The following is a 22529-nucleotide window of genomic DNA, read 5'->3' as shown; positions in this document are numbered from 1 at the left end:
AGCTGGGGATGGGGTGGGAGTGACCCGTGTACTTCCGCACCCCATCCTCCTGCTGCTGTCCTGGGGAAACAGAGCTCAGCTCCCTGCCTCTCACCCTGGGGGAGGGGAGTAAGGAGGCTGGCCCTCTGTAGGGCTGGGCTTCCCAGACCTGGATCAGCCCCACCCTAGAATCTCCTGGAGGGTAGAGAGGAGAGGGCAGATCCACCCTTTTCTTCCAGCCTGGGTGGTTCTGGGCAGTCCCATCTGTAGGGTTAACCCCTAAGAGGAAAGAAGCATACAACACTGCAACAGTCTGCCAGGGCATAGGTCCCAGGGAGTCTGTAGCGGAGCATGGAGTTGGGAGCCTAGCATGGCACATGCAGAGTGAGAGAGAGCCCATGCCCGTGTCGTGGGGCTCAGGCAGGGCTGGGCTCCTTTGCGCACTGACCCTGCCTTTGCACTGCTCCCCTGCAGCCCACAAATGCTGGCCTTCCTCCCCAGGCAGGGGCTACAGCAGCAGCACTGGCCAAAGCTCCTGGGAGGACGACATAGCACTGACCCTGGTGTGCTGGCCTGATGGCTCCTCCAGGCCTCTCCTAGTAATACCTAGCCTTGGGGCATCGGGATGCAGGCAGGGGGGCAGGGGCAGGGGGAATGGCACAGCCAGCCCCCAAAAGGCTAGAGAAAGGGGCTGTCTGGCTGAGAGTTCCTGCTTGAGACAGGGCCTCAGAGGGAGCACAGTGCTCGCCCACAACGTAGAGTTGATAGAAGGAGAATGAGCTCAGTCACAGAAGTTTCCCTTCAATTTCAGGGATTTATCAGGGGCGTCAGAAGGGAGCTATGTGGTGCTTTGTAAATCTGGCTGGGTCCAACGACAGAGGTCTCAGAGCTGATGTTGCCTCCAACCCAAGTGGGAGCATGTTAAGCAATGGGCTTGGCAGACCTGAGGAGGAGGTAACCCTCAGCCTGGACGCTGCCATCCTTTCATCGAAGATGACATGGGGCCTTAAAATCCTCCTGGCAGCAGTAGAGAGACCTGAAGGGAAGTGGTCCCAAAGCCCAGTGTTGCTGGGACCTGGTGGCAGAAATGGTCAGTTCTATGGCTCTGTTCACAGATGGTGGGAGTGGATATAGTGTGATCTTCCTGGAGGGCAATCTAGCAGTATTCATTTGTGCCACAGATATTTACAAAGATCCTACTATGTTTCTGGCACCATGCCTGGTATTGGGCATTCCATTAAAATTTTAAATGCACATAACCCAGCAATCCACTTCTAAGAACATCTTTTGGAAATGCTCATACACAAAAGAGCTCTAAGAAATGCCCATCACAGCATTCTAACTGGGGGTAAACGTCCATTGACAGCAACCTGTTAAATATACCAGGTTCATCCAGCTTGTGAATGTTATACAGCCTTTAAAATGAATGAAGTGGGTCTGAAACACCAACCTGGCACCATGTTCATCATTTATTATCACAGAGAAAAGGCCTATGATCTCAATTTGTAAATATATACTACATCATATATTTTATATATATATTTCCTTTGCAGGTGTATGGAAAAGATCTAGAAGGATATGAACCAAACCACACTTGCCCCACTTATACAGTGGTTGACGCTGTGGGATGGTTACTTTTTATGCTTTATCATTGTTTGTATTTTTACCATGAGCAAGCGTGGCTTTTGCAGATTTAGAAAAGATTTCTTTACTGGAAAACACAGACAGCTTTAGAAGTTAATAAAGGCTCACCTTGTGAACTTTGATCGACAGCAATTCATGTATTATCAGCTCTGCTATGAGGAAGAGGCTGGAAGAACTCAGTCATGTGGCAGACACATGACCTATATGTGACCCAGAGACTAGATACATGATGGACGTGGGAAAGCCTGGACACCTCCAGACATGAGGACATGTGATGCCTGTATGTGAAACCTATACAGGACTGTGACTGGCTCTCAGCATATATAAGATGTCTGGCTGGTTGGGTGGGTGGATAAGCAATTTCACAATGACTGAGAATTCATTTCTTTTGCTTGGTTTAGCAGCTCAAACCCAATGAATGAATAATAAAAGATGAAATCACTGAATGAATGAATGAATGAATGAATGAATGAATGAATGATTGCCTCAGTTAGGGAATGAATGAGCAAATGTGAAGATCTGCCATCAGACATTTGTAAAGATACATACAACTTGGTTAACACCAGAAAGGTGCTCCCTGTGGCTGTGAACTTGAACTTCTTTCTGCAGGGGACCCCCCAGAGGACTGGGGAGTGCAGGAAAAACTGTGAGGCAGGCGGCATGCTGGGGTGCTAGGGGAGGCCCTTGTGCTCCAGGGTCTGAGGGGGGAGGACAGTGGAGCTCTGCTTCGGTGGGGCGCTGGGAGGAGGGCACCACCAAAAACCTCGCCTCACCCCAGGACTGAGTCTCACAACTCCAGCTTCCAGCATTTCAGTCTCTGCACCCAGCATCTCCTGGTCTCAGTTTCCCTGTTTGTACAAGGAAGAGGTCTACTCCTTCTAGTTCTGGTAGAATGTAGCTCTCTGTTTCCCAAGTTGAGAGGGGCAAAGGAGGTAAGAGAGTTCAGAGAACCTCCTTGACTCCCACAGCCTTTCCTCCACTCCTCCTCAGCCACGCTCTCGAACGGGCACACCTGATCCTGTCATCCTGATAACCTCAAACCTCCCACGCCCTGGACATCACCTCCTATTCTTCCAGCTCAGGTACTGTATCAGTCTCATGCCAGCGATTCCCTGAGCCCACTGAGGCCTCCAAGCCGCTGGCCTTAGCTCCTCCGCCCCACCAGCCATGTCCTCCCTGCCTTCCTTATGCAGCTTGGAGTCCTTGATTCCGCCGGGTAATCACCACCCCGCAGCTAACTCCTTTACCCTTCTCTCCATCCATCGTATGTACCTGGTAAAACCCCACACTCTGATTGAAATCAACTTTTGCTCAAGCACCAGCACACCTGTGTGATTGGACTCACTTCAAAATCAAAACTGTGAATCTCAAGCGGACCCCCAATTTCTCCATCCCACCTTAGAAGGTTTGCTTTCTCTCTCTGCAGAGAGACTAATTCATGCCTTCTACTCTCCTTGAGTCTCCCACAGTCCTGACCTCAACTTCAGCTGGTGATGGCATCACATAAGTCATTTAATCACAAGAGAACTACCCAATCTCCCCCGCCCCTCCCACCTCTGGTTACGGTGGAAGCCAAATCCCACACCGCCAGCTGCATTCCACCCCCTTGGACCTTCTGAAGACCTCACTCCCGCAGGCCCTCCAGCACCAGCCTTTTCCCGTCATTACTGGGCCTTTATCACACCACCTGTACGTAAAGATGCTCACCACACGGCTTGGAGAAGCCCGTCCCTGACACTCCCTTGGCCTGAGTGTGCTGTTCTACTTCCTCCCCCCTATTCCTGCTCCTTCCCGCTGCAATCAGCTCTTTGTCCCCATCATTACGTGAATTGGCTCTTGTCCACAACACCAATAACCTACATCTCGCCGAAGCCAAAGCTCAGCCCTCTGGCCTCATTTATTATCAGTGACCTTTGACGCACTTGGCCCCTACTCCTTCGGGAAAAACTTCCCTTCGTGGACTTCCCTGGTTTTCCCCCTACTCAGGGCTGCTCTTTCTCAGGCTCCTTCCCTTTCCCCTCCACCATCTCTAAACCATAGTTGACCCGAAGGTGTCGTCTTAGGCCCTCTCGGCCCTCTCGTCTTTGTCTTCATTGACTCCCACAGCGGGTCTCATCCAGTTCTGTGGCTTCACAGACCATTTCGGATCTGTATCTCTGGCCAAGACTTCTCCCTTGATCTCCAGACTTATATATTTAACTTATGCTTTACTACCTATCACCTCCACTTGGATGCCTAATGAGCATTTCACAGCCAAAACTAGGCTCTGATTTCCCTCCACCCCACCCCAAATTCAGTCCTTCCCAAGTTGTCACATCATAAATAAATGGCACCTCCAGCCAGCCAGCTGTTCAGGCCAAAAAGCTAAGTTATTCTAATAAGTTTAGCTTTCCCTCACTTCCTCATCCTGCCTCCAAAATAGACTAGTGCCCACTTTTCACCATTTCACAGATACAGCCGGAGACCGAGTCACCCCGAAGTCTAGCCTAGGCTATCCTAAGGACTTCCCGGCTGGCTTCCTGTGTCCACGCTTGTGTCATCCTGCCCCCTGCAGTTCATCCTACATACTGCAGCCAGGGAGGTTCCTCTGAAGCAGAAATAATACTTGTCATTCCTCTGCTTAAAGGCCTCTGAAGGTTGTCCATTGCACTTGAAATAAACTTCAAACCCCTGACTGTGGCCTCCAGGACTTACAAGGCACGGCCCTTCTCATCTCCTCCCTTCTCATCTCTTCCCTTCTCGCTGCATTCCAGCCACAGGGGCCTGCTCTCTGAGCCTTGACTGTCTGAAATCCGTCTGGCTCCAGGCCCTTAAAGGCTTTTCTTCTTGGAAACCCCCCTCCCCACCCCACCTTCCACTTCTCTACTGGCCTTCACGCGGCTATCTTCCCATCATTCCAATTCCAGCTGTCACCTCCTCAAAGAAGCCTACCCTGACCACGCTGCACAGAGCAGCCCCTCGAGTCCCACTCTATTACGCGATTCTATTTTCTTTTCTTCACGGCATGTCCCAGCACTGCAAATTGCCTCATTTAGCTACGTGCTGACATACTCACAGTCTGTTTTCCCTCTCTGGACCCACACTCCTCAGGGACCGGGATTTTCCATGTTCACTGTCAAGTTCAGAGTCAAGAACAATGTCTGGCGCGTGGGAGGCGTCACTCTTTGTTGACTCACTCTCAGCGCCACAATGGTCATGGCCACCTCGAAAGCCCAAAAGTTCCTGTAAGAGAAACGCCCAGGAAAGGAGTTTTTAAGGCCCTGCAAACATCTCTCGGTGGACGTCAGGCCCTTGATCCAAAGCAGTTATTGCGCTTTTTCTTTTCCTCGCTCCCTTCATTCCTTCCTTCCTTCCTTCCTTCTGCCCTTTCTTTCTTTTTTTCACTGAATACTTAGTGAGCACCTCTCAGGCATTACCCCAGGGCCTAGGTAAAGAAGGCCCATGAAACAGACACTATTCCTGCCCCCATGGAAAACAGATGCCAGTCAAACAATCCCACACATGAGCCTGTGGTTACCCCCGGTCTAAGTGCATGGAGTATTAGAGAACTGTGTGCACATAGTTCTAGATAAAATGTGCATATAGTATTAGAGAACTATGGTGGGGCAGGGGGACTGCTTTAGATTGGGTCTCAGACATGGTCTCTCTAAAGAGGTGACGTTGAACTAGTTCCAGAAGGAATAGAAGTAGACAGACATGAGAGAACGTGGAGAAGCATGCTCATGGCAGAGGGGCCAGCACATGCAAGTGCAAAGGCCCTGAGAATGCAAGGAGCTCAGTGGCTCAGAAGACTTAAAGGAGACCTCTCCCTGTTTCAAAGTCCCCAAGATTCTTAACAAGGGTATACTCATTTCCTAGGGCTGTCATAACAAATAACCACAAAGTGGCTGGCTTAAAACAACAGAAATTATTTTCTCAGTTTTGGAGGCCAGAAGTCTGAATCAAGGCGTTGACAAGGTTGATTCCTTCTGGAGGCTCGGAGGGAAATTCCATTTCAGGCCCTCTCGGTAGCTTCTGAGGGCTGCCAAGCGATCCTCAGTGTTCCCTGGTTCATCACTGCCCTCTAATCCCTGCCTCCACTTTCCCATGGCCTTTTTCTCCATATCTACGTGTATTGTTGTGTTTTTTTTTTAATTTAAAAATTTTTTAAATTTTTTATTATTATTTTAATCTTCACCCAAGGATATTTTTTCCATTGCTTTTCAGGGCTGGGGGGAACATTAATGTGAGAGAGACACATTGATTGGTTGCCTCCCCCTCATGCCTGACCTGGGCTGGGGATCAAGCCGGCAACCGAGGTATGGGCGGAATGGAACCTGGGACCCTTCAGTCCAGGGGCCAGCGCTCTAACCACTGAGTAAACCAGCCAGAGTGCCTACGTGTGTTCTAAGGCATAAACATGAACATGGGATGTGTTTCCATTTATTTATGTCTTCCTTAATTTCTCTTAGCACTGTTTTGTAGTTTTTATTGTACAAGTCTTTCACTGCTTTGGTTAATTTAATTTCAAACTACTCTTTTTGATACTATTGTAAATGGAATTGTTGTCATAATTTCTTTTTCAGACTGTTCATTGACGGTCTATAGGAATGCAACTGATTTTCATGTGTTGATTTTGTATCTTGCTATGTTATTGAATTAAATTATTTGTTCTAACAGTTTTTTGTGTGGAATCTTTAGGGGTTTCTGCATATAAGATTATATTACCTGCAAAGAGAGATTCTTTTACTTCTTCCTTTCCAATTTGTGTGCCTTTTATTTCTGTTTTTTGTCCAAATTGCTCTGGCTATAACTTCTAGTATTGCATTGAAGAGAAATGGCAAAAGCAGGCATCCTCCCCTTATTCCTGATCTTAGAGGAAAAGCTTTCAGTTTCACTACTGAACACGGTGTACCCTGTGGATTTTTAGTGTATCGCTTTTATTGTGTTGAGGTAGTTTCCTTCTGTTCCTTTTTTGTTGAGTGTTTTTATCATGAAAAGGTGTTGAATTTTGCCAAATTCTTTTTCTGCATCAATAGAGATGATTGTGTGTTTTTCTCTCTCTCCTTTTAATGTGGTGTATTACATTGGCTGATGTTTGTATGTTGAAGCATCCTAGCTTTCCAGGAATAAGTCCCACTTGGTCATGGTGTATAATCCTTCTGATATGCTGCTCGATTTGGTTGGCTAGTATTTTGTGGAGCGTCTTTGCATCGGTGTTCATAAAGGATACTGGTTTGTAGCTTCGTTGTAACGTCTTTGTCTGGTTTTGGTATTGGGTAATGCTGGCTTCATAGAATGACTTAGGAAGTGTTCCCTCCTCTTCAGTTTTTTGAAAATTTTTGAGGATTGGTATTAGTTCTTGTTTAAATATTTGGTAGAATACATCAGTGAAACCATCATCTCATGTGCTTTTTTTGTTGTTGTTGTTATATTTTTTATTAATGATTCAATTTTCTTATTAGTCATAGGTGTATTCAAATTTTGTATCTCTTCATGGCTTAGTCTTGGTAGGTTTTGTGTATATCAGCCCGCTATTCTCTGGCCTCCAAAGTTTCTGATGAGATTTGCTGAATCTTATTGAGGATCCTTTGTGTCAAGTCACTTCTCTCCTTGCCACTTTAAGTATTTCGTCTTTGTCATTGTCTTTTGAATGTTTGGTTACAAATGTACCTGGGTATAGGACTCTTTGATATCTTACTTGGAGTTCGTTGAGCTTCTCGGATACTTATATTTGTGTATTTCATCACATTGGTGAATTTTCAGCCAGTATTTCTTCAAATATTCTTTCTGCCCCTCTCTTCTTTCCCTTGTAGGACTCCCACACTGCATCTGTTAGTCCACTTGATGTGTTCCATAGGTCTCTTAAGGTCTGTTCACTTTCCTTCAGTCTTTTTCTTTCTGTTCGTCAGACTTGGTAGGTTCTATCTTCCTATTGATTCTTTGTTTACTGATTCTTTCTTCTGTCTGGTCAGATCTGTTTTTGAGTACCTTTAGTAAAGTTTTCATTTTAATGATTGTAGTTTTCAGCTCCAAAATTTCTTTTTGGTTTCTTTTTAGGTTTTCTATCTCTTTGTTGATATTTTCATTGTTTTATACGTTTTTTTTGTTTTGTTTTTTTTACTTTCTCCACATCTTCCTTTAATTCTTTAAGCATCTTTAGGACAATTGTTTTAAAATCTTTGTCTAGTAGATCTGCCATCAGATCTTTCACACAGTTTTTTTGCTCCCCACCCCCAATAGGCCATATTTTCCTGTTTCTTTGTATGCCTTGTGATTTTTTGTTGAAAAATGGACATTTAAATCTAATAATGTGGTAACTCTGGAAATCATATCCTTCCCCTTCCCCCAGGGTTTGCTATTTTTGTTTTGTTTTTATTATTGTAGGCTGTCTCTGTAACAAGGATCAGACTAAGGTGTAAACCTAAGGTCTTTTCAGGTCTTTCCTGAATCTGTGCCTTTCCCTGGGCCTGTATTGTCACTTTCTAATTTTCTCTGTATATGCAGTTGCTTTTGAATGTCCTAGTTTTTAATTTATGGCTCTCAAAAGGGGAAAAAAGAGAAAAATGGGGGCGGGGGGGTAAGGTACTGGTCCTTAAAATACCCTGAAAGTCACTTCAATTGGAGGGGGGAGGGGACAACAAAAATGGCTCCCCTCCTCTTGGTCTACACCTCTAAGATTAGAAGCAGCAGTCAGCAATCAGAGCACAGATCCCTAATATTTGGATGTCAGGGTCCTTTTTGCCCACTCTGGTTATAGCAAGCTGTGTGCAAGCTGCTCCTGAACATGTGCACAGCTGCTTGCCACTCGGCTGAGGGTGGGGGATGGGAAGTTGCTATTGTGATAAGAACTGAAATTAACTGCAATTTACTGTCCAAACCTTCCCCTGAAGGTTGCAAGTCTTTAATAGACTCCAGAGTTCCGAAATAGCTATATCAGACAGATCCTGCCAGTTCAATTGTTTTTGGTTGGGGAGACAGATTCATGGTGCTTCTTAATCCATCATCTTCCCAGAATCCTCTCAGCAGGATTGTATTCCTTTGAGAAAATTCAATTGTGTTAGCTGAGATTTGACCAATAATTTATTCAAAACTTGCTTTAGCCTCTTGCCAACATTTTCTCAGGACAAAGGATGTTAAGAACTTTGATCAGAGGCTCAAGGAGACAACTTCATGATTTGACAAAACAATAGCAGAACACACATCAGCAATTAAACTCCGAATTTGTTACACCACACATTTTTTGCATATGCCCAGCCTCCTGGATTTTCTTGGAATTGTCTCTACCTTTCCTAACACCCCACTCACATAAAGACTGTGAGACAGAGCAGTCATTTTTCACAAAGTGGCTCTGTCTCTCTGGCCACAGATGACTAGTTCAGGGGTGGGCACTGATCAAATTGAGCCAATCAGAGCCCTTCCATGAGAATTTTGGATTTTGAACTCAGCAAGTCTCTAGATTGCTCCTGTAGTAAGGCTATTAGATAGAGAGCCTGGAGCCACTGGGGCCCATGCTAGCCACTACATGAAGACACCTGAGTGAATGAGAAAGAAAAACACCAACATTCAGAAGAAAGTGGAGAGAGGAGATAGAGAAAATCCTGATGACTGTCAAATGAATCCATTTGTTCCTGAGTCCCAGCTGCCTTCCCATAGCCTGGCTACTCCACCCTTCTTTGACAAACAAAAGCTAATCCAACATCTTCCATTTTGCTCAAGCTAGTGTGAGTTCATTTATTGTCACTTGCAATCAAAAGAGCCCAGAGTAACCTACTAGACCAACTCTCTCACTTTACAGATGAAGAAACAGATTCTGAGAAAGGCTGTCGACTTCCCTCAGGCTGCCAGGTTAGTGAGTAGCTAGGCTGGAATTAAATCTCAGGTTTCCTCATTGTAGCTCCCATGTGTGCTCCTGCACAGCTGCTGCTACTACAGGGCCATGTGACATTTCCAAAGCCTGTCAGAGATTTCCGAAGTCCTAGGTTGGAGGAAAAATGCATCTGTACCTCTTCCTATCTACAAAACAAAGAGGAAGGCTAAAAATAGAAGACCATCAAAACATAACTGGAGACCTGGGCTGTGGGAGGTTGGCACAGCGAATGGAGAATGGGAAGAACAAAGTCAGACTTGTTAGAGGTGAGAACTGAAAGGACACCACACTCTTTGTGGCTGAGCTCTCACACAAGGAAGAGAAGATCAAAGGAGATCTTCACCTCTTTGCAAAACTCTCTGCAGGATTCAGATTAAACAGAGCCAATAAATATCCTTCTAACCAAGGCTAAAGGGAGATCAGAAACCCATTCAAGTGTTGGCTGCCCATGGGTCCCCAAGCCTACAGAGGTCACCCTTACCTTTAATATAAAATAAGATGGTTTGAAGGGGAGTCTGGATGCCCTTTCTGCATAGTCCTGCAGTAAAGGGTCCTGTAGCTGACAGTCTCTTCCTGTTCCCTCTCCCTACTCTAGACACAGCCCTCTTCTCTGCTTCCCTCCTCCCAAGCACCGGTGACAAAGCTATGTGTTTCTGGCTTTCCTTGAAGGTTTGGAGTAACAGAGAGGGGTGATGGGCCCTGGCAGGTCTTCAGGAGTTTGGGTTCCCCTGGGGCCACGTGACATATGAGAGTAAAAGAGTGGTCAGGGCTAAATCGATGACTCAACAGCCAAAACTGGAAATGTGTAGCAAGATGGTATCTGTGGCCAAGTGAGAACTTGTCTCTAGAATGACAGTTGGATCCCAGTGACCTGCCTCGATAAAAGGTTTTACAACTCTGTGAGGCAATTGTGGCAGGCTTTTAGGAAGAAGTGGCTGGGGGTTAATGGTTTGATGAGCTGCAGGACTCGGCCTATTTTTACCTAAGACAGGCAGAATCCCTTGGCCACCACCCAGGAACCTGGGGGGACCCAAAAGAAGCCACAATTGCTGACATCTCCCAGCTCATTCTTCTCCAGTACCCTCAGGGCTTCCCACAGTCAAATGGTACTGGCAACTTCTAAGTAGCCCCAAGCCCCACCCTCTGCAGAACCTGTCCAGAGGGTTAGATCTCAAATACCTTGCAGTCTTTGCAAATATCTTGAAATATCATTTACACTCAGAACTACTTTAAAATTCACTTATGAGAGTTGCTGCTAGGTCTGATTATTTAATATTCTTATAAGGAAGGACCTGCATTATTTTATCACATTTTCCCAAATATTTTGATTATTGCATTTTAAAAGTTTCCTTTATGCCAATGTCTTTTATTTTATACATTTAAAGTGCATTTATGCATTATTCTGAGAAGGTGTCTATAGACTTCACCAGATGGCCATAGGGGTTCCGAGCAAAAAAAAGCAATAATAATAAAAATTAAGTATCTCATAACTCTGGGGAGAGGGTGCAGGCATAAGGATATTTCTGAGGGAAAAGTTCAGCTTTTTTTTTTTTTAAAGAAAAGCAAAAGTGGTTTGTTTGGGAGGGGCTTCTGTTCATACAAAGAGACCTCTGCATTGCAATGAGGAAGGCCCAGGAGGAGGTACATTAGCAGTCCTAGGGGTTGTGACAAGCTTCCCTTTCCATGTGCTTGTCACATGTATCTCAGTGCGCTCAGCCTGTGCTGTCACATTCCGATCTCTTGTCTGTGACACCCTTTCACGGGTTTGCATGTGTCTATACATGCATTGCATGTTTCCTTCAAGGTTCTGTCACGTTTCAGTCCATTGTGTGTCATAGTAGGTCACATGTCCCCCACATTTTAGCTGCATGTCCACATATGAATTTCACTTGTGAGTCTCTTGTCCATTGGGTAATATTTCCCTCATAGGTCCAGTATGTGTTTGACATGTAACCATCATGTCATGATGAAATGTGTTCATGTTCACTCATTCACTTATCATTCATTCATTATTAAATTCCTACTTCATGGCAGTCACTATTTCAGGCTCTGTGGCTATGACATTGAACAAACAAAAAGACACCTTCACAAAGGCAAGACCGTAACACTATGAGTCAGGGTAATAAAACAGCATAGTAAGCATATAAATAAATCCGTAAGCATAATACATAAATCAATGATATTGAAGGTGATGAGTGCTATGGACAGAATAGGGCAAAGTGAGAGGGATCTGGCTGTGGAGCAGATTCAATTGTAAATACGGGGTTCAGGGTGGCCCCTTGAAGAGTCACTTGAGCAAAGGCTCGAAGGAGGCAGTTAAGTGAGCTTCGATGTCAAGGAAATGTGTTCTAGGCAGAGGGAAGAGCAGGTGCAAAGCCCAGGGGTCGGAGCACGCCTGGCGTGCTGGAGGAACTCCGAGGGGCCAGTGTCTGCAGCGGAGGGAAAGGGCCAGAAAACAACAGGACCGAGCCAGCTTCTCCCAGGCTCGATGAATTCAGTTTCCTGTTTCCTCCACCTTTGATGTGGGTTAGCACATACTAATGTGCGACACAGTCTGGGGCCTGAACAACTGTCCTGGAAACCATCGCCCGTAGTGGTCCAGGTCACTTTAATACATTCTGATGACTTTAATCTCAAGGAAAACAAACAAACAAGCAAATCGCCCTGCAAAGAAGTGTACGGTGGCTGGGCCAAGAAATGAACATCACGTCACCCGGGGGAAGCAGAGGGATATATGTACGGAAAAGGTCCCAGCTCTGCCACTTAAGCTGAGGGACAGTGGTCATCGTGTTGGTCTCACTGAATCCGTTTCCACATATGTAAAATGGGGTGATCGCCCCAGGACGGTGAGGCCAGGACGCAGAAATAAGCCTCCAGCCCACAGGGCGCTGTCGCCCCCTCCTTTCCCGGCCCTGAATCCCAAATCCCTTCTCCTGTGACCTCACTTGCCTTGAAACTCCAGACTAACTTTAAGACTTGCGGTTCAGCTCAGGTACCAGTAAGATCTCTGCATGATTTCTGTTCTAATTTGAATCCCAAATTCTTCCACTTAGTATAAAATCTTCTTGGGGGAGAGGAAAAAAAAAAGCTGGAGCCTAAATCCTAAACAAATAAAACCGTGTGAATTTGAACTGGCACAGTTTGTCTTGTAACCATTTGAAAGGACATATAAAAACATTTACAAATGCCCACTTGACACCCTCAGTTGGCAGGAGGCCACCCTCTGGGACTCCTTGTCCTCTACTGCCATCGCCTGGACAGAAGAGGGGTTGCGGGGACACGGAGAGACAGAGACCCATGGATGGGTGAACAGCAGGGACTCAGCCCCCTTCCCCTGCTCTAGGGAGGGACCTCCCCCTCCCCCCAGAGACACGCAGTGCACCTCCCCTGGAGAGGCAGGGGAGGTGGTTTCCAGTCCCATTTAACCCCCTGAGAGGGATCAATGTCAAAAGAGGAAGTTCTGACCACGACAGGCCTAGTCTCGCCTCCTTCTACAAAAGAGAAAACCAAGACCAAGGCAGCGTGCATTTTCCCAAAGCTGAACTACACCTTATGGACAGCGGCAATATTTGAACCCAGAGCCCTGGGCTCTAAGTCCAGGTTTGCTTTAGAGCCTGGCTACTCAGAGTGCAGTCCTTGGACCTGCAGCCTCTGTGTCACCTGGAGCTTGTTAGAAAAATTCAAGATCTCAGGCCCCACCAGGAAACCTGCTGATTTGGGCCCAGCATTCGAACAGGTCCCCAGGCGATTGGTATGTGTGTCTGAGCTAGTGAAGCACTGATTTTAAACACACTGCCTTCCAGCTTCCAACTTTCCTAGGAAGGCTTATTAACATGCTTCTACAGTACTTCCCCAGATGAAAACCACAGCACTGCTTAGAAAGGTTCTACACGCTCACTGTAAAGAAATTCAGACAACATAGGAAGATTTAAAGCAGAAACCAAGAAACACTGTGGCGTCTAAATATCTTTCTAAACGTTTTCTATATGCACATTTTTTACAAAGATCAGGTTGTATTCTCCATACCTTCTGAGGCTTTTGTTTTTTACTTAAGTTTCTATGGATTTCTTTTTTGAAATAACAGTTGTTCAATGAATATTTGCTAAGGAAAAAAATGAGTGAAACAATAGTCATGGGTGTATTAGTTAGCTATTGCTGCATTACAAACTATCCCCAAACTTAGCAGTTTTACAAAACAAATCTTTATTATTTCACACTGTTTCTGAGGGTCAGCACCTGGGAGTGGCTTAGATGGGTGATTCTAGCTCAGAGTCTCTCACAACATCCCAGTCAGCCTGTGGTCACCTGAAGGCTGGGTCACCTTCTACTCCAAGCCATCACTGTCTCTCGCCTGACCTCATACAATAGCCGCTTGCCCTATCACGTCTCCTCACATCTATCCTTACCCTCCTCTCAGCCATTCAGCCGTTTACCAGCCAGGGTGAGCATGGCAAAAGGCAAATTCAACCCTGTTGCCCCTACTTAAAATCCATCCATGGTTCCCCATGGCTCTTAGGTAAAGTATAAAAAAATAAAACAAAGAAAGGTCTACAGTCCCTGGTGCTCTGGCTACTGCTGACATCCCACCCTCACCTCTTGGCTTTGTCCCCTCGCTTGTTCCAAGCTCTGTCCCACCTGGAATTCTTGGTAGACAGGGTTCCTTCTGATGGAACTCCATCCAGACCCACTCACCACGCGTTTGCGTGAGTGCACATGTGCACCCACGAGACTACTTGATAAACTGCTCCCCTAGCCTTCAGTTCCCTTCCCTGGTGCCCGGAGAACAGAACTGTGTCTGGGAGAGGTTTCAGACACAGGGAGCCGTGTCTATGAAGAGCCACGGTGGGATGTGTTCAGGTGGTTTTTATCAAGTCCTCTCACAGGCTGCGCTTACCTGCTCTCTCATCGAAAACCCACAATGGGTCAGTGAGAGGGTGCTCCCAACTGAGAGGCGTGGATGTGTTCTTGTGGGTGTCAGCCCAGCCTCAGTTTCCATAGAGGACAGCACCAGCCAACTCTGGTCCTGCCACGCCTGTCCACATCCCTGCTATGAGAATATGTGCAAAACATGAGTGTAACGCCACAGCTGTCCCAAGAAGCCCAGGCACAGGCATCCTGGGCTTGCCAGTGGGCTGTTCCATCTTGGCTGTGAGAAGCAGCAGCCTTTTGTTCAGAAAAACACCTGTAAACTGCAGAAGTTCAAGGGCAGAGTACAGCACTTAAGCTAAGTGTTAGGAATGTCAATAAAGGTGCAGCTCAGGCCTACCCAGCCCTCCACCCAGCAAGGTGACATTGGAAGAGGCGTCTCTCACCGTCTGCTGGAAACAAGTCAGAATATAACAGCATCACTATGACTCCCGGTTGTTGGCAGGAGCCAGGCCACGTGCTGAGCAAGCACTTTCCTTAACCTTAGGTGGTAGACGTGGCTCTTATCCCCATTGTACAGGTAAGAACCCAGGCTCTAAGAGGTTCTGTGACTCGTCCAAGGTCACTCAGCTATACCTGGGAAGATCCAGCATTAGGACCTAGGTTGCCTGGCCCCAGAGCCCACCAGGGAACCGAGATGCCCTATGGTCTCTCAGACAGTGGTAGAGGGAGGGTGTTCATGGTCAGGGGTCGGGAACACGAGGCAGGACTGGGACCTCAATATCTGGTACCTGGGGGAGGGGCCAGACATCAGGGGTTTTTATTCTAAAAAGGAAGAGCTTCTTGGAGATGTGGGGATGCGGCTGTTCAGATCTTTCTCAGAAGACAAGTAACCTCCTCTGCTCCCTTGCAGAGCTTGAAAAGGGCTATTTTGGTAACAGCAGAATTGTGTGGGCCCCACATGAATGGCAAGGAGCTAGCTAGCTAGGTATGGACAGAGCTCAGGAAACAGTGAAACAGTGATTGCTGAACAAAACGTTACCTGCAAGTCAGGCTGATGGGGTTTGGGCTGTGTGACTGCTGTGAGCAAGAGATGGTCCCCCAGGAGGACCCAGGACAAGGAGCCAATCCAGGCTGTGAGAGGGATGGCACAGTGACAAAGAACAGAGAGGGCTGCCTGCCCTTGTTCCAGAACTCCTGCTGCCTGCCTGGAGGGGGTGCCCTGGAATGTGGACTGGAGACAAATGGGGAAAGGAGTGGGGTGAAGCAGCTCAGGTAGGGAAGTGGGAGCCCTGCAAGCCTTCTGTTCGTTAACTGGTGAACGGTAGGAGTCCAGGAAGCGTCTGTGCGTCTGTGTGGCTCTGGGTCTTTATAAACTTCCCCTCTTCCAAGTCAGAATCAAGACTTATTTGGCAAAGAATGTTGTCTTGGAGGAGGAGCCTGAGATGGGAGCACGGAGGTGAATTTGTTTCTCGGAGCTCTTGATATGGCTTATTTGTCCAAGGCTCTGGTATTTTTCTAAGACAAATAATTGAATTGTTGAAACTGTGAAAACGGGCACTTGTGACAACTTGGGATCATTCTTAGCATGTAAATCCGGGGTCGGGTGTGTCAGTTCAAGATTGTGTATATATAACTGATTTTATGGTCAAATGGGGGCTTACATCATTTTCTCTGTGTTGAGTGGTTTTCTTTGTAAAAAATACAGATGTAGTCAGGCACTATGATTTTTAACTGGAAGAGGCTAGAAATATGACCTTGTATTAATATACTTAGGGTTTTTTCTTTAATTACTTAATATATTTTGTTTCTTAGAGCAGTTTTACTTATTTTTTTAAATTAATTTATTTTTTAAAATATATCTTTATTGATTTCAGAGAGAGGAAGGGAAGGGGTAGAGAGAGAGAGAAACATCAATGATGAGAGAGTCATTGATCGGCTGCCTCCCGCACGGCCCCTGCTGGGGATCAAGCCCGCAACCCGGGCATGTGCCCTGACCAGGAATTGAACCTCAATCTTCTGGATCCTAGGTCAATGCTCAACCACTGAGCCACGCCCAGCTGGGCTCTTAGAGCAGTTTTAGATTTACAGAAACATCGAATGAAAAGTACAGGAAGTTCCCATGCGCCCAGTTTTCCTATTATTCATATTATTTATTACAATTGAGCCAATATTGATGCTTTATTAACTAAAATCCACAGTTTAAGTTAGGGTTCACTTTTTGTGTTGTACATTCTACAGACTTGGACAAATATATAATGACCTGGCTCCACCATTACAGTCTCATATAGATACTAAAAATCCTCTGTGCTCCCCAGCTCAGCAGATCAGCTGAACATCTGACCTGGCCCTCTGATCTCTGAGGGCACCTTCCAAAGGCCAAACCCAACTGGAAGCTGAAAGGAAAGGGAAGCTGGTAGGTATAGGTCACAGAGTTCAGCTTCCCAGAGCACAGAGTGAGGTGGAAAGTGGGTCTGAGGGGCAAGTGGGGAGCACCCAGCATACACACCACAGATAACTTTGCAGAGTTAGAAGCAATGGGTTAGATGCACACAGAACCAGGTAGACTGATCTCAAAACATAGTGCTGGGTGAGACAAATGAGAATCAGAATGAGAAATACAATCCAACACTATTTGTGAACATTTAAAATGTATGCATATGTAGAATCCAAAACACAAAATGGCAGTACTCTTTTTACAAAAACAACCACAAACAAAAGATTCACTTACTAGAACATTTGTCTGTGGTGTGGAGGGGGGGAGAACAGCAAAGGGGGATATAGATAAAGAGATAAATAATTACAAGCAAGAGGACTAGAGATGCTAGAGTGCTGCCTGGCCCGTGTGGCTCAGAGGTTGAGCATTGACCTTTGACCCAGGAGATCTAGGTTCGATTCCCGGTCAGGGCACCAGCCTGGGTTGCAGGCTCGATCCCCAGTGGGGGAGCTCAGGAGGCAGCCGATCAATGAGTCTCATCATTGATCTTTCTCTTTCTCTCTCTCCCTTCCTCTCTCTGAAATCAATAAAGACATATTTTTAAAACAAATAGACAAACAAATAAATAAATAAAGTGCTATGAACTAAGGCATATCATTAACTTCGATTTCTGCACCTGAAGTTAAAAAACAGGGAGAAGCCCTGGCCAGGTGGCTCAGTTGGTTGGAGCTTTGTCCCATATAGCGAAAGATTGGGGGTACAATCCCCAGCCGGGGCACATACGGGAGGCAACCAATCGATGTTTCTCTCTCACATTAATGTTTCTCTCTCTCTCTAAAAAAACATATCCTTGGGTGAAGACTTTTTAAAAAGGTATTAAAAAAACAGGGGGAAAAATAAAAAGAGGGAGGAAGGAGGGAAAGATGGAAGAAAGCTGGTCCAGGAAGGGGATAGTGAGTCTGGGCAGGAGCTACCCAGGGGAGCCCAGGAGCCCAGTCTCTGGTCCAGAGGGGTCCCAGCCCACTTGGGGAAAGAGTCATCTCAGAGGCTTCTCAGAACCTTCTTCACATTTTTATAATTACAGAAAACACATGAGGAGACTTGGACAAGGTTCTCATTTCCCAAAAGGATTCCAGAATTTTAAGGCCACTAAACTTGACACCTTTGATTTTGGAATGAATTCAAGTCCAAAGATCCGAATGGAGCCCCAGCGTTGCACCCAGCTGGGTGTGAATCATCCAGCAGATGGTGGGTGCACATTTAGAAGCGAGCCCAGTGAGCCCTCCGCCAGAGAGGCTCCCAAGGTGAGCGCTGCCAAGCTAGGCCGCCTGCTGCCCTCTCCGAAAGGGGCCGAGGCCAGGGACTGTGTTCTGCTGAGTTCTGCTCTTTCTTGCTGCAGGGCCCAGCTGTGACTCCACAAATATGAGAAATATGGTGAGGGGTCGGGGGCCTGGGAAAGCGGCAATGATCAGAATAGGAAAGCAGAGGCTGGGGTCCAGCTCAGCTTCTCTTCCCCTTCCCAGGTCCCTCACAGCCTTCCCAAGCACCCTCCTCTAGTCTCTCTGCCTCTCACCTTCCACCTTCCCCAGGAGAGAGGGTTTCACTGGGTGGCTCCATCACCATCCGTTATGGAGGCTCTGCCTGGGCAGTTTGTGGCTCAGCCATTAATAGCTCGTCCAGGGCCAACTGGCTGCTCTCTTACGCATGACTGGCTGCCTCTGGGCTTCATGCCCTCGCAGGAGACATGCGCTAGATATAGCGGATCTTAATTTACCAGGCGTCACCCTGCAGGAGTCTTGTGCCACATGCGAGGACACCACACAGGTGATGGTGCCCACGCAACTCCTCTGGAGACCTAGTTAGTGCAAGTTGCTTCAGGGGTCAGCATTGCCCTCCACAGTGGGTTTGTATCACTCGCAACCAAAAGAATCTTGACTGTTATAGAAGCATTGCGGGAGAAGGGGGCAGGAAATTATTTTTGCCTTTATTTTTAGTATCCATGTGTTTCGCTAAAAAAGTTTTTATTTCACTTAGAACTTATATGCATATATGCATAACCCATGGATACAGACAATGGTGTGGTGAAGGCCCGGGGAGGGGCAGGAGTGGGGAGGAGGGGTCAATGGGGAAAAAAAGGGGACAGCTGTAATACTTTCAACAATAAAGATAAATAAAATTTAAAAGGTTTTAAGAATTTTAAACTATTTTAAGATTTATTTATTTTGCGAGTTAAATCTCAGTTTGACATGCATTTAAAGATATGCCTTCAGTGGGTTATTGCATTTCCTCTCTTCCACATAAAACTTTTGAATTACTTATAAGTAAGTATGTCTTGTTTAAAGAGTTAATTTTGTGGTTTTTCAGGAGGTGGATGGGGCAGGAAAGCCCGACAACAAAAATATTGGCCACCTGGAGAACTTAGGTCCTTGCCTCTCTGACAAACTTGCCCTGACCCAGTTCCCACAAGGAAACCTTAGCTTGGTCTGATGACCTTGCTTCTGTTGTTTCATTTTGGCTCCGAGGACATGTCTGAGCAAGCCTGTTTCTTTCACGGATGGCTGAAAACACTTGATGAAGAGGTATACTTAACTGGAGAAAACACCATGTCAAAATCAAGACATGAATATCATTAAAATCACATTGTGCTTCCTGTTGGTCGCTGAAGCAGACATTGAGCAAGTCTTATCTTCGGTAGTACATTTAGAATGCCCTGTCATAGAGAATTATCTTTAAATGATAGCACAGAAAATAAATAGAAAAAGCTCCTGTGCCATATATTATTAATGTGATGTAAGTTAAGTCTCTCGGTAGAATGCTGAAAATGTGCCAATAAATTAGTTCAAGAAATGATGCAAAATTAAATATTAATAAAGTGCTCAAACAAGTACCAATTATACTGCAGTATAAGCTTGTAAATATTTCCATAAGTAATTCTCACTCCATATTTAGGTAATACTGCCGTCCAACAAACAAAAGTGATCATCATTAACTTATACAGAAACCTTTTTTTACTAAAAATTTTCCAATTCACGCATTTAATCTTAGCTTCTGGTTTTTAAAAAGACAATAAACCACTCATGTTTGCACTTGGAGTCACAGATCACGGGGAGTCCTTATGCTGCAGGCGATAGAAAACCCAACTCACCTGGCTTGAGAATTTGCTTGCATGCTTAAATGAAAAGAACAAGGGAAATGGGGCTTCAGGCAAGGTTGCACCCAGCAGCTCAGAGGAAGCCACCAAGAACCTGGTGTCTTTCTGCTGGTGTCTCCTCTCTGCCTTCTGCTGGGTCATCCTCTCCCTCAGGGTAGTGGATACTGAAAGCATGACCTCTCTATCCCCTTTCGGACCAGAGCTCTCATTGCCCCAGCTGTTGGGAGGATGGTTGTTGATGGCTCACAGCTGAAGCCTCCAGGAATTTTCATGTTAGTAAATACTCAGGCTTTATTTATTCCCATACAGTTCTATCCTCTGTTTTGCCCAAGGTTACGTGGCCTCCCAGAGACTGGTCAGTGCAGGGTACAAAGGCTGGGTCCTCTTGCCTAAACTTGAGACAAATCTAAAGAGCCATCTCAGCTCCAAAGCTCCCTGTAGGACCAGCTGAGGCCTCTGGTACAACTCTTTCTCTCTCTGCTCCATCCTGCTTCACTTACCCTCTTACTGTTCTCCAAAACCACTGTCATTTCTGAGACCACTTCCCCATCAATTTCTGCCATGTAAATGTCCACCACAGGTCTGTCTCTAGGGACCAACTGTGACCTTTGGGGCTCGAAGTGATTTTAGGAAGCAGACTCCAACAATAGGAGTTTGGAGCTGGAAGGCGGAGCACTGACACCCCCTGGTGTTCTGACGTGGGTCAAGTGTTAAAACTTGCACCGGCCCAGCCGGTGTGGCTCAGCAGTTGAACACTGACCTATGATCCAGGAGATCACGGTTTGATTCCTGCTCAGGGCATGTTCCCAGGTTGTGGGCTTGATCCCCAGTCAGGGGCGTGCAAGAGGCAGCCGATCAATGACTCTTTCATCACTGATGTTTTGATCTCACTCTCTCCCTTCCTCTCTCTGAAATCAATAAAGATATAGTTAAAAAAAGAAAAAAAAAAAATCAGCCTTGGTACAAAGGTGAATTCAAGCATCCACTACAACTGCTTCCACTTTTCAAAAGGCAATTTTTCAGGTTCAGCCATCAGGGTTTCAGAAGCCCTCCAGGCAGCCCGAGACACCCCCTGCAGCCCTGCCTTGGCCTCCCATCTGCGAAGTGCTTTCACCTGCATTAGCTCCTCTGGCGCACAGACACCCAGGGAGGCTTGATTGATTAACTGGGAATGGCTTTCGCTGGTTTAGCCTCTCTATGATAATTTTTAAAATGTTAAAAGCACGGAAGATGACTCTTTAAGTGTTTTCACAATCAGGAATCAGAATGGAGGAGGAAATCTTTTAAAATCTCAATAGAACAGAGTGGAACATGTGCCCAACAAATGCATAAATGCACACTGGTGGGAGGCAGGTAAGTGCAGGGGATGGGGGGGGCGCTCACGTGGTTACTGCTGCCTGGAGAGAGGGGAGGTCCTAGGAGAAGGGTGACTGAGCCAGGACTTGAAGCTGCATTTAAAGGTGAGGTAGTGCTCACCAGACAACAGCTGTCGAGTGGTTTAGGGGTTATCCAGGCCTGTGTCTCTTCCACCTGACACTGTTTTCATGCAGAAGCCTCTGTCTTCAGTGCCTTTAATCATCAGAAAACCATATCATGGTAACTGGGGGAGGAGGGGTCCAAAAAGCCTAGAATGTAGAATGTTAAGAGTAGAAAATGGCTTTTTTTTGTTTTCAAGTGTTCAAGTAGACATAAGAATTGTGAATGAGCAAAACTTAGTTGGGAATTCCTGGCAAGACAATGGCATAGACACTGCTCTCTGGATCTCACGCTCGACCTCCCCTCCCTCCTGTCCCGACAGAACACCCCCCCCCCCCCAAAATGACCGTCAGAAAAAGGCCAAGACTCGCATCAGCACTGGAAACTAGCGGTTCACACCAAGGAAACGACTTTCTGCCGGACTGGGCCCTGCGGGACCAAGCAGGAAGCCTCACTGAGAGGAGGCAGGCTGACACATCAGACGGGGGCCACGTGTTCAGGACAAAGGAGGAGATGCTGGCTATCCAGGCCCGGGGGTCATCAAGGAGATGTGGGGAGTAGAAAGAAGACACAGCCGTCGGAGGCTCCCCCCCCTCGTCTTTGGAATGTGTGCTCTGTTTGCCTTCCCCACTCCCAGAAGCTGCCAAAGACACACCCTTTAGATTATAATGTGGTGATGAGACTTTGGGCTGGTTATGTGACCAGACCCGGTTAAGGCCCCTGTGTACATGACTTAACCCAGTTAAAATCTCTATAAACTTTTAAGATTTGGCCAGTGGGTGTGAGAAAACCTCTTGTCTTGCAGACAGCCGTCCAAGACTTACTTATGAGGTGCATTGCTTTTCCAACCCGCCACCCACCAATCTGGGGTGGGCTGCCTTTTTCTGCCTTTTTCTTCGAAGGCTGCCTGCCCTCCGCCTACCGCGGCCAGTTCTAGATTTCACCCAGGAAGCTCCTGGCCAGGGTTTGGGCCCACACCAGGGGAGACCCCTCACTCAGCAGGCAAGGCCTGGAGGCCAGGGTGGCGCGAGGGGTGATGGGATGAGGGTGAACCCCGAACCTCCCCTCCCACCTCTGCCCTGCCTGTAGCTTTCAGGCCCCCCCAAGTGCACCTGGGCACAGCCACA

This window comes from Miniopterus schreibersii (genome assembly GCF_964146895.1).
Source record: "Miniopterus schreibersii genome assembly, chromosome: 16".
Taxonomy (NCBI): Eukaryota; Metazoa; Chordata; class Mammalia; order Chiroptera; family Miniopteridae; genus Miniopterus; species Miniopterus schreibersii.
This window is presented reverse-complemented; position numbering follows the sequence as displayed.